This window comes from Phoca vitulina, unplaced genomic scaffold (assembly GCF_004348235.1).
Source record: "Phoca vitulina isolate PV1807 unplaced genomic scaffold, GSC_HSeal_1.0 scaffold7, whole genome shotgun sequence".
In the NCBI taxonomy this organism is placed as follows: Eukaryota; Metazoa; Chordata; class Mammalia; order Carnivora; family Phocidae; genus Phoca; species Phoca vitulina.
The window spans coordinates 34,001,663-34,013,822 of record NW_022589710.1 but is presented as its reverse complement, the minus strand read 5'-3'; positions in this window follow the sequence as shown (position 1 = coordinate 34,013,822).

Genomic DNA, 12,160 nt, shown 5'->3' with positions numbered 1-12,160 from the left:
CAAACATAATCGGCCAGTCTTCCCAGTTGATGCGTTGTCTCTTATGCAGCTCTGGTCACTAGAGTCCTAGCTTTTGAGTTTAAGAAAATATAAAGCAGTAAGAGAAAGGTTGTGGCTTGTAGATAAATTTACTGGACAGAACAAACAGAAGACAATAGATGACCTCTTTTTCTGGTTGTTAGCACTATCTCTAAATACACATTTTAGTGAAAGAGTCTTAAGTACAGAGAAGTTAAATACAGGGTAATTCAGTCTGACTCTAGCTGGCTGGCGCCGTCTTGAGCTCCTTTGGCCAATTTGGAACAGAATTCACCATGGGTTTTAATAATTTAGAAGTATAACATACCAGAGATGAAGGAATCTAAGAAAGCATCTGATTAATATGGGAAAACAGAGATCCAGTGATTTCTGTCAGATACAGCAGCCCCAAACCAGAATCTGGGTCTCCTGACGTTCAGCTTTTTCTCTGTTTTATCCGGGGACCTCACTTTCACAATATCTTATTTAATTAAGACAAAACCTTAAGACAGTCTTAAAATCTAAATCATTGTCAAGCTAACTTTAATTTTCAGGCACTTCAAGTAGCTTAAAACCCATATTGACCTTGTAGCTCTTATTCTAGGCGATGACAGGCAGCCAGCTCAAAAAAGCTTTACACGTGTGGAATTGGTAAAGGAAGGTTAAGCTACTGTTTACTTATTTATCCAATCCTTCACATTTATCTCTCTTTTTTTGTCAATTGAAATTTAAAGGGTGCTTCATAATTATTCTTCCTTGCAATAACAAGCCAAAAGGTAGGCATTGTAACAGTCAGAGTTCTTAGCTGCAAGCAAAAGATACCAAACTCTGGCTAAGTTAAGCAGAAAATGGAATCTAATAAAAGGATATTGGACAGTTTCTAAGCTCTCTGGAAGGGGTAAGAATCAGGTTTAGAGGATACATATCCAAAACAATGTTGAAAATTATGTCATGAAACCATGCCCTACTGTTGCTGCTGGGGGGTAGGCATTGTCTACGGCATTCCCAGAATCACCAGAATTGGACCCTGGATGTCGCTACTTTCCCAGATGACTCTGGGAATTGGATGTACCTACCATTCCTGCCCTCTCTTAACCGCTCTTAACCGCTCCATTGCCAGGAAAGATTTGGTTTGGTCCCCTCTTTGTGTATTTTCTAATTTAAAGTCTGGGGGAACTGCATGTGATTGGCAGAAGCTTGGTCACGTGCCAATGTGCTAGCAGCACAGGAGACAGGAAAGTGAGCACCTGGCATATTCAGTTTCTACAGCGGGAGGTTTACTCTACTCGATAAGGTGAGTGGTTCGGAGGCTGGGCAGCCAAAAAGAAGGACAATCGTTGACTACAGTGACATGTCTATCACAGGAGTTTCATTTTAATATTTTTACTATTTTTTACTGTTTTGAGTAGGTAATATATTTATATGTTGCAAAATTCAAAAGATATGATGTGGTAAATAGTAGAAGAATGTCTTCTCTTTCCTTGGCTCCCAGCCGTTTACTTAGCCTCCCTTATATGGTGGGTTGTTACTGCCACCAATATTCACTTCTATTCCCTGGAAAAGGGAGAGAGAGATTAAGATTTATTTTAAGGAACTGGCTGATGCAGTTATGGAGGTTGCAAGTCCAAAGTCTGAAGTTCAAATCTGAAAGCTGTCTGCTGGCAGAATTTCCTCTTGCTTGAGGGAGGTCAGCCTTGTGTTCTATTCAGGCCTTCAACTGATTGGACAGGACAACATTATGGGGGCAATCTTGCCTCAAACCCCACCCATTTACATGTTAATCTCATCTAAAAATACCCTCACAGAAACATCCCAAATAATGTTTGATCTGGTACCATGGCCCAGATAAGTTGACACGTAAAATTGACCATCACAGGGGGTTATGTGACTCATGGGTAGGACTCAGTGCAAAATATTGAAGGAAATGGTAATCTGATTCCATTGGCAGAGGTGTTTTAAAAAATCAGATACATGTCAGTCAGTTTATCTGTCAGTGTCAATCAGATTAGACACTGGGTAAAGTCTAAGTAAAATTTCCAGATTTATTTTTGTATGAATTTCCTTTAGAATCCATACAGAACAATTCCAACCATGTAGCCAGAAGTATGGATTTTAGCATCAGACAGTTTTAGTTTTGAGCCCTGGCTCTACCCTTTGCTTGTTTGGACAAGCTCCTTAGAGTCTTTTGGCTTTGGTTCTCTCATCTATAAAATGTTTTCTTTAATGTGAGGATTAATTAGAAAATGTATACAAAGCATTTAGTATCTGAAGCAAAATAGATGCTCAATATGAGTATTGTTGATACATAATCTTCAAAAAAGATTGAGTGCAAAATTGTATTTCAATTCGTAATCACATGAAAAGAGGCAAATCACTATGAAGTCTTTTAGATATTTTCTGTTTGAAATTTTAAGAAATTGTGGTAATGTAACTCACCACTTGCAGACTTTTATCTGATGCACAGGGACCACAAGAGGCAAAGAAAGGGGGCTTGGCTAGGTGGGTAGGAGAACAGCTCAAATGTCTTAGCATTCACAAATCTTATGTCTGGGAACAGTTTCAGATTTGGGACAGCTACATGGATGTATTGGCAAAAAAACCTTCTCTCCTTTGACTAATTACAAATTCATTGCTAACCTTAATGAGAAAAATGAGAAAGGAAGTGTGAACCCAGCATTGGCAGGAAAAGTCTATGTACATTGTCTTCTGCCTTTTAGTGATCAAGACTGTGATATATTGTATGAATCTAAGCCTCTCCTTGTTTGCAGGGCAGAGAAAACTGATGCTATTGAGTCAGGAGTATATTCAGTTTAACACAAGAAAGGGTCAGGGATGAGATGAGCAGCGATCTTGTAGCTTTCTAGGTAGAGGTAAGCAGAGCTGACCATGTACTCTCCAGAGTCATGTTCTTGACCTTTGCCTCACCATTTTAGCTATTTGCAATATATCTTATGGGCATTTACTAACATTCTGAGCTCATTAGTCTGTGATCATCACAAACCATGTGTTTGTTAAACTGATTTAATCCCATGCTGCTTGAAAGATGGAGGATGCAACAGAGCAGTCTTGAAATTTGGGGGTAAAATTCCATAGCTTCCCACAGTGCTCTGCTGCTGTTCATATGAATGCTTTTGGATGGAACAACCAATAAATGTGTTCCCCTTTGTATAATGCTCTTAACCCTTTCTTTACTCATCATATTTTTCTTTGCTCTGTTGATTACCCAGGTCCTAAGACATTAGCATCAAAAAATTCTGGTAAGAATTCTTTTGGATCTTTTGAGTGTCTGGTCATCTTTTTTTATTTTTTTATTTTTTATTGTTATGTTAATCACTATACATTACATCATTAGTTTTTGATATAGTGTTCCAAGATTCATTGTTTGTGCATAACACCCAGTGCTCCATGCAGAACGTGCCCTCTTTAAGACCCATCACCAGGCTAACCCATCCTCCCACCCCCCTCCCCTCTAGAACCCTCAGTTTGTTTTTCAGAGTCCATCATCTCTCATGGTTCGTCTCCCCCTCCGATTTCCCCCCCTTCATTCTTCCCCTCCTGCTATCTTCTTTTTTTTTTTCTTAACATATATTGCATTATTTGTTTCAGAGGTACAGATCTGTAATTCAACAGTCTTGCACAATTCACAGCGCTCACCATAGCACATACCCTCCCCAGTGTCTATCAGCCAGCCACCCCATCCCTCCCACCCCACCCCCCACTCCAGCAACCCTCAGTTTGTTTCCTGAGATTAAGAATTCCTCGTATCAGTGAGGTCATATGATACATGTCTTTCTCTGATTGACTTATTTCGCTCAGCATAACACCCTCCAGTTCCATCCACGTCATTGCAAATGGCAAGATCTCATTCCTTTTGATGGCTGCATAATATTCCATTGTATATATATACCACCTCTTCTTTATCCATTCATCTGTTGATGGACATCTTGGCTCTTTCCATAGTTTGGCTATTGTGGACATTGCTGCTATAAACAGCGGGGTGCACGTACCCTTTCGGGTCCCTACTTTTGTATCTTTGGGGTAAATACCCAGGAGTGCAATTGCTGGATCTTATGGTAGCTCTATTTTCAACTTTTTGAGGAACCTCCATACTGTTTTCCAGAGTGGTTGCACCAGCTTGCATTCCCACCAACAGTGTAGGAGGGTTCCCCTTTCTCTGCATCCCTGCCAACATCTGTCGTTTCCTGACTTTTAATTTTAGCCATTCTGACTGGTGTGAGGTGGTATCTCATTGAGCTTTTGATTTGGATTTCCCTGATGCCGAGAGATGTTGAGCACTTTTTCATGTGTCTTTTGGCCATTTGGATGTCTTCTTTGGAAAAATGTCTGTTCACATCTGCTGCCCATTTCTTGATTGGATTATTTGTTCTTCAGGTGTTGAGTTTGATAAGTTCTTTATAGATTTTGGATACTAGCCCTTTATTTGATATGTCATTTGCAAATATCTTCTCCCATTCTGTCGGTTGTCTTTTGGTTTTGTTGACTGTTTCTTTTGCTGTGCAAAAGCTTTTTATCTTGGTGAAGTCCCAATAGTTCATTTTTGCCCTTGCTTCCCTTGCCTTTGGTGATGTTTCTAGGAAGAAGTTGCTGTGGCTGAGGTCGAAGAGGTTGCTGCCTGTGTTCTCCTTTAGGATTTTGATGGACTCCTGTCTCACATTTCGGTCTTTCAACCATTTGGAGTCTATTTTTGTGTGTGGTGTAAGGAAATAATCCAGTTCATTCTTCTGCATGTGGCTGTCCAATTTTCCCAACACCATTTGTTGAAGAGACTGTCTTTTTTCCATTGAACACTCTTTCCTGCTTTGTCAAAGATTAGTGGACCATAGAGTTGAGGGTCCATTTCTGGGCTCTCTATTCTGTTCCATTGATCTATGTGTCTGTTTTTGTGCCAGTACCATACTGTCTTGATGATGACAGTCTTGTAATAGAGCTGGAAGTCCGGAATTGTGATGCCGCCAGCTTTGCTTTTCTTTTTCAACATTCCTCTGGCTATTCAGGGTCTTTTCTGGTTCCATACAAATTTTAGGATTATTTGTTCCATTTCTTTGAAAAAAGTGGATGGTATTTTGATGGGGATTGCACTGAATGTATAGATTGCTCTAGGTAGCATTGACATCTTCACAATATTTGTTCTTCCAATCCATGAGCATGGAACGTTTTTCCATTTCTTTGTGTCTTCCTCAATTTCTTTCATGAGTATTTTATAGTTTTCTGAGTACAGATCCTTTGCCTCTTTGGTTAGATTTATTCCTAGGTATCTTATGGTTTTGGGTGCAATTGTAAATGGGATCGACTCCTTAATTTCTCTTTCTTCTGTCTTGTTGTTGGTGTATAGGAATGCCACTGATTTCTGTGCATTGATTTTATATCCTGTCACTTTACTGAATTCCTGTATGAGTTCTAACAGTTTTGGGGTGGAGTCTTTGGGATTTTCCACATAAAGTATCATATCATCTGCAAAGAGTGAGAGTTTGACTTCTTCTTTGCCAATTTGGATGCCTTTGATTTCTTTTTGTTGTCTGATTGCTGTGGCTAGGACTTCTAATACTATGTTGAATAGCAGTGGTGATAGTGGACATCCCTGCCGTGTCCCTGACCTTAGGGGGAAAGCTCTCAGTTTTTCCCCATTGAGAATGATATTCGCTGTAGGTTTTTCATAGATGGCTTTTATGATATTGAGGTATGTACCCTCTATCCCTATACTCTGAAGAGTTTTGATCAAGAAAGGATGCTGTACTTTGTCAAATGCTTTTTCTGCATCTATTGAGAGGATCATATGGTTCTTGTTCTTTCTTTTATTAATGTATTGTATCACGTTGATTGATTTGCGGATGTTGAACCAACCTTGCAGCCCAGGGATAAATCCCACTTGGTCGTGGTGAATAATCCTTTTAATGTACTGTTGGATCCTATTGGCCAGTATTTTGGTGAGAATTTTTGCATCCATGTTCATCAAGGATATTAGTCTGTAATTCTCCTTTTTGATGGGGTCTTTGTCTGGTTTGGGGATCAAGGTAATGGTGGCCTCATAAAACGAGTTTAGAAGTTTTCCTTCCATTTATATTTTTGGAACAGTCTCAGAAGAATAGGTATTAATTCTTCTTTAAATGTTTGGTAGAATTCCCCTGGGAAGCCATCTGGCCCTGGGCTTTTGTTTGTTGGGAGATTTTTGATGACTGCTTCAATTTCCTTAGTGGTTATAGGTCTGTTCATGTTTTCTATTTCTTTCTGATTCAGTTTTGGTAGCTGATACATCTCTAGGAATGCATTCATTTCTTCCAGGTTATCTAATTTGCTGGCATAGAGTTGCTCATAATATGTTCTTATAATTGTTTGTATTTCTTTGGTGTTGGTTGTGATCTCTCCTCTTTCATTCATGATTTTGTTGATTTGGGTCATTTCTCTTTTCTTTTTGATAAGTCTGGCCAGGGGTTTATCAATCTTGTTTTCTTTCAAAGAACCAGCTCCTAGTTTCGTTAATCTGTTCTACTGTTCTTTTGGTTTCTATTTCATTGATTTCTGCTCTGATCTGTATTATTTCTCTTCTCCTGCTGGGTTTAGGCTTTATTTGCTGTTCTTTCTCCAGCTCCTTTAGGTGTAGGGTTAGGTTGTGTACTTGAGACCTTTCTTGTTTCTTGAGAAAGGCTGGTATTGCTATATACTTTCCTCTTAGGACTGCCTTTGCTGCATCCCAAAGATTTTGAACAGTTGTGTTTTCATTTTCATTGGTTTCCATGAATTTTTTTAATTCTTTAATTTCCTGGTTGACCCATTCATTCTTTAGTAGGATGCTCTTTAGCCTCCATGTATTTGAGTTCTTTCCGACTTTCCTCTTGTGATTGAGTTCCAGTTTCAAAGCATTGTGGTCTGAAAATAGGCAGGGAATGATCCCAGTCTTTTGGTACTGGTTGAGACCTGATTTATGACCTAGGATGTGATCTATTCTGGAGAATATTCCATGGGCACTAGAGAAGAACGTGTATTCCGTTGCTTTGGGATGGAATGTTCTGAATATGTCTGTGAAGTCCATTTGGTCCAGTGTGTCATTTAAAGTCTTTATTTACTTGTTGATCTTTTGCTTAGATGATCTATCCATTTCAGTGAGGTGGGTGTTAAAGTCCCCCACTATTATTGTATTGTTGTCAATGTGTTTCTTTGCTTTTGTTATTAATTGCCTTATATAATTGGCTGCTCCCATGTTAGGGGCATAGATATTTACAATTGTTAGATCTTCTTGTTGGATAGACCCTTTAAGTAGGATATAGTGTCCTTCCTCATCTCTTATTACAGTCTTTGGTTTAAAATCTAATTTGTCTGATACAAGGATTGCCACCCCAGCTTTCTTTTGGTGTCCATTAGCATGGTAAATTGTTTTCCACCCCCTCACTTTCAATCTGGAGGTGTCTTTGGGTCTAAAATGAGTCTCTTGCAGACAGCATATCGATGGGTTTTGTTTTTTAATGCAGTCTGATAGCCTGTGTCTTTTGATTGGGGCATTTAGCCCATTTACATTCAGGGTAACTATTGAAAGATAGGAATTTAGTGCCATTGTATTGCCTGTAAGGTAACTGTTACTGTATATTGTCTGTGTTCCTTTCTGGTCTATGTTGCTTTAGGATCTCTCTTTGCTTAGAGGACCCCTTTCAATATTTCTTGTAGGGCTGGTTTCGTGTTTGCAAATTTCTTTAGTTTTTGTTTGTCCTGGAAGCTTTTTATCTCTCCTTCTATTTTCAATGATAGCCTAGCTGGATATAGTATTCTCGGCTGCATATTTTTCTCATTTAGTGCTCTGAATATGTCCTGCCAGTCCTTTCTGGCCTGCCAGGTCTCTGTGGATAGGTCTGTTTGCAGTCTAATGTTTCTACCATTGTAGGTTACATATCTTTTCTCCCGAGCTGCTTTCAGGATTTTCTCTTTGTCTCTGAGACTCTTAAGTTTTACTATTAGATGTCAGGGTGTTGACCTATTTTTATTGATTTTGAGGGGGATCTCTGTGCTTCCTGGATTTTGATGCCTGTTTCCTTCCCCAAATTAGGGAAGTTCTCTGCTATAATTTGCTCCAATATACCTTCTGCCCCTCTCTCTCTTTCTTCTTCTCCTGGGATCCCAATTATTTTAATGTTGTTTCATCTTATGGTATCGCTTATGTCTTGAATTCTGCCCTCATGATCCAGTAGTTGTTTATCTCTCTTTTTCTCAGCTTCTTTATTTTCCATCATTTGGTCTTCTATCTCACTGATTCTTTCTTCTGCCTCATTTATCCTAGCAGTTAGTGCCCCCATTTTTGATTGTACCTCATTAATAGCCTTTTTGATTTTGACTTGGTTAGATTTTAGTTCTTTTATTTCTCCAGAAAGGGTTTCTCTAATAACTTCCATGCTTTTTTCAAGCCCAGCTAGTATCTTTAAAGTGATAATTCTGAACTCTAGATCCGACATCGTACTAATGTCCGTATTGAGTAGGTCCCTGGCAGTCGGTACTACCTCTTGTTCTTTTTGTTGAGGTGATTTTTTCCATCTTGTCATTTTGTCCAGAGGAGAATAGATTAATGAGAGAACAAAATGCTAACAGGGTAACAACATCCCCAGAAAATATACTCTAAACAAATCAGAAAAGACCTGAAGCGGGGTGAAAGGAAAGGGAAAGAAAGAAAAAAGAAAAAGAAAAAAAAAAAAGATAAAAACAAACAAAAACAGAACAAAACAAAAAAAAAACAGAATATGATCAAATATGACCAGGCTGGTGCATAGATCAGTGCCCCACACTAGATTTTGGGTGTATTTTGGTCTGTTAGAAGAAAGTGCCTCCCAAAATTTTAAAGAAAGAACAACTTATATATGTACAAAAATAAGGGTTGATATGATGAAGGGATGGAATATGACTGTAAAGATGAAAATTATAAAAAATTTTATAGAAGGAATTGATAAGATGTTTGAAAAAAGAAAGAAGAGGATTTTTAAAAAAAAGAAAAAAAAAGGGAGAGAATGTGATCAGGCAGGAGAGTAGAACAAAACCATACACTAGAGATTTAGGGTATATTTTGATTTGTTAGAAGAAACTATCTCAAAATTTTAAAGAGAGAACAACTTATATATATATATGCCAAAAATAAAGGTAACTACTATGAAGGGATAGAATATGACTCTAAAAATGAAAAATAAAAATGTTTTTTAAAAAAGGGATTGATAAGATGTTGGTTGAAAAAGGAAAAAGAAAAATTCAAATAAAAAAAGTTAAAAAAAAATTAACTTTGAAAGACTAAAGAATCATGGTAAAAAAGCCATGGATTCTCTGTGCATTATTCTCCTAGCGCTGGAGTTCTGCGGTTCTCATTGATCGGTAAACTTGGTCTTGGCTGGCTGTTCTCGCTGATCTTCTGGGGGAGGGGCCTGTTGCCGTGGTTCCCAAATGTCTTTGCTGGAGGCGGAATTGCCCCGCCCTTGCCGGGTCAGGGCTAAGTAATCTGCTCGGGTTTGCTCTCCGGAGCTTTTGTTCCCTGCAAGCTTTCCGTACAGCTTTGGAGGCCGAGAGTGAAAATGGCGGCCTCCCAGTCTCCACCCTGGAGGAGCCGAGAACTCGGGGCCCCGCTCCTCAGTGAACCCCAGAGAAAAGCCGTCAGTCACTCCTGTCTCCCCGGTCTCCGCCTGCACTCCGTGCTCACCCGGCCTGTGACCGAGCGTTTCTATCTGGCACCCGACCCCGTGTGGAGTCTCCAAACCCAGCAGATCCCTGCGGTGTGCTCCCGCACCTCCTCTCCCGGGGGAAGAAGGTGAGTCTCCCCGGATCTGCCGCTTGTTGGGTCCCTGCTGGAGGAGCAGTGGCCCGACTGTGCCGCGGATCACGGTTTATAGCAACTCCGAGCTGAGAGCCCGCGCCTGGGCTCCGTCTCTGCAGCCGGCTTCCCCACTCCGATACCTGGGAGCTCTGCCGCACTCAGGCACCCCCGGTCTTTCTGTGATCCCGAGGGTCCTGAGACCACACTGTCCCGTGACGGTTCCACCCCCCGCTTAGCCACTGGAGCGACGTCCCTCAGCGGAGCCGACTTCTAAAAGTTCCGATTTTGTGCTCCGGGGCTCTATCACTTGCCAGAAGCGGCCGATGGAGGCCCCTCCCCCGCCGTCTATCCTCCCAAATATCGCCTCGGATTCACTTCTCCGCACGTCCTACCTTCCAGAAAGTGGTCGCTTTTCTGTTCAGAGAGTTGCTGCTATTCTTCTCTTCGATCTCCTGTTGAATTTGTAGGTGTTCAGAATGGTTTGATCCCTATCCAGCTGAATTCCTGAGACCAGGCAAAATCCAGGTCTCCTACTCCTCTGCCATCTTGCTCCACCCCCCGAGTGTCTGGTCATCTTTTATATGCATCCACAAAATACTGATAAATTTTTCAGAAACACTCCCCTGTTTCATGTTTTCCCACTTTTAAAAGTAAAAATATGAAACAAATTTCCTATGAACTTAAGGAATTCCCAAGTTAATGTCAGTAGGGTGTAAATATTTTCACAATATTCTCTCATACTTTCAGAAGGCAACTGATTGTATATTTGACAGAAACCTTCTTCTAGAAGCATCAACATTTCACGTTTGTTCTTACTGTCCTCAGGCGTGTTTCTTTTTCTGTTCCTTCCTTTCTTCCACTACCTATTCCTTCAGGAAAGATAATGTGGGACAGGAAAATGGGAGAGCTGGTGAGGAAATAGGGAAGACAAAGAAATCGGTAGGACCCAGACTTCCTTGATCACATGTTCTAATATTTGGACTCTGTAACTATAATGGACTTTGAGATACAACAGAGTAGAGCAACATCATCCTTAAGTGTCTCTAGCCTCATAATTCTATGAACCCCTTGAAGCATGTAAACAAGTATGTTGTCCTTTCCAAATGAGGAAATGCCAGGCTTACAGAAGATGCTCCTTCATCCTCAGGTTTAAGGCTATCCCTTAGTGGGCCATAATTTTATCCCTGTATTTGAAGAATAGTGTATTTTTTGACATTCTAAAAATTACAATTATTAAAATGTTTTTAAAAGATTTTATTTATTTATGAGAGAGAGAGCGAACGGGGCTGGGGGAGGGGGGAGTGGAGGAGCACAGGGAGAGGGACAAGTAGAGTCCCCAATGAGCCTGAGGCAGGGCTTGATCTCGGGACCCTGAGATCATGACTTGAGCAGAAACCAAGAGTCGAACGCTTAAGTTGAACATTCAAGAGCCACCCAGGCACCCCTAAAAATATCGATATTTAACTGGTTACTATCTTACAGGGTATCTTTTTAATGTTTTTTTTAATTGTGGTAAAAAAAAACACATAACAAAATTTACCATCTTAACTATTTTATTAAAAGGTACAGTTCCATAGCATTAAGTGTATTCACGCTGTTGTGAAACACATCTCCAGCACTTTTTCATCTTGCAAAACTGAAATTCTATACTCCTTAAATGACAACTCCCCTCTGTTCCCTGCACCCAGCCCTTGGTATATTTTCTATTTCTATGGATTTCAGTGCTTTAGATCCCTCATATAAGTGGAATCATCTAGTACTTGTCTTTTTGTGACAGGCTTATAGCACTTAGCATAATGTCCTTAAGATTCTTTCATGTGCTAACAGGTGACAGGATTTCCTTCCTTTTTAAGGCTCACTAATACTTTATTGTGTGTGTATATATATATATATATATATATATATCACATTTTATTTATCTATTCATCTCTTGATGGAAATTTGAGTTGCTCCCACCTCTTGGCTATTGTGATATCCTTGTTTTTTAAATATTAAAATTTAACTTTGACCTTCTGGTTCCTTCTGGTAGATATAATAAACATGACATCATCTGTAAAGAACTTCTGGCAATCAGGGAGAGAGGGTAGCATGAGAAGAGACTTGAAGACAGAATCCCAGGGAACCCGATCCCTTTAAGATGCTGGCAGAAGAAGAATAAGGAGACTGAGAAGTAAGAATCAGTCGGAAAGGAGAAGCCCAGGGGATGGGGGTGTTCCTAAGGGGAAGAAGACAAATGTCAGAGAAGGCAGGGGAGCCAAGTAAGAAAGGTGTTAGCAGTAATAGAGCTGTTAGGATTGTTTGCAGTTTCAGAAGAGGACAGAAGCTTGGTAAAAGTGGGTGGAGGAGTGG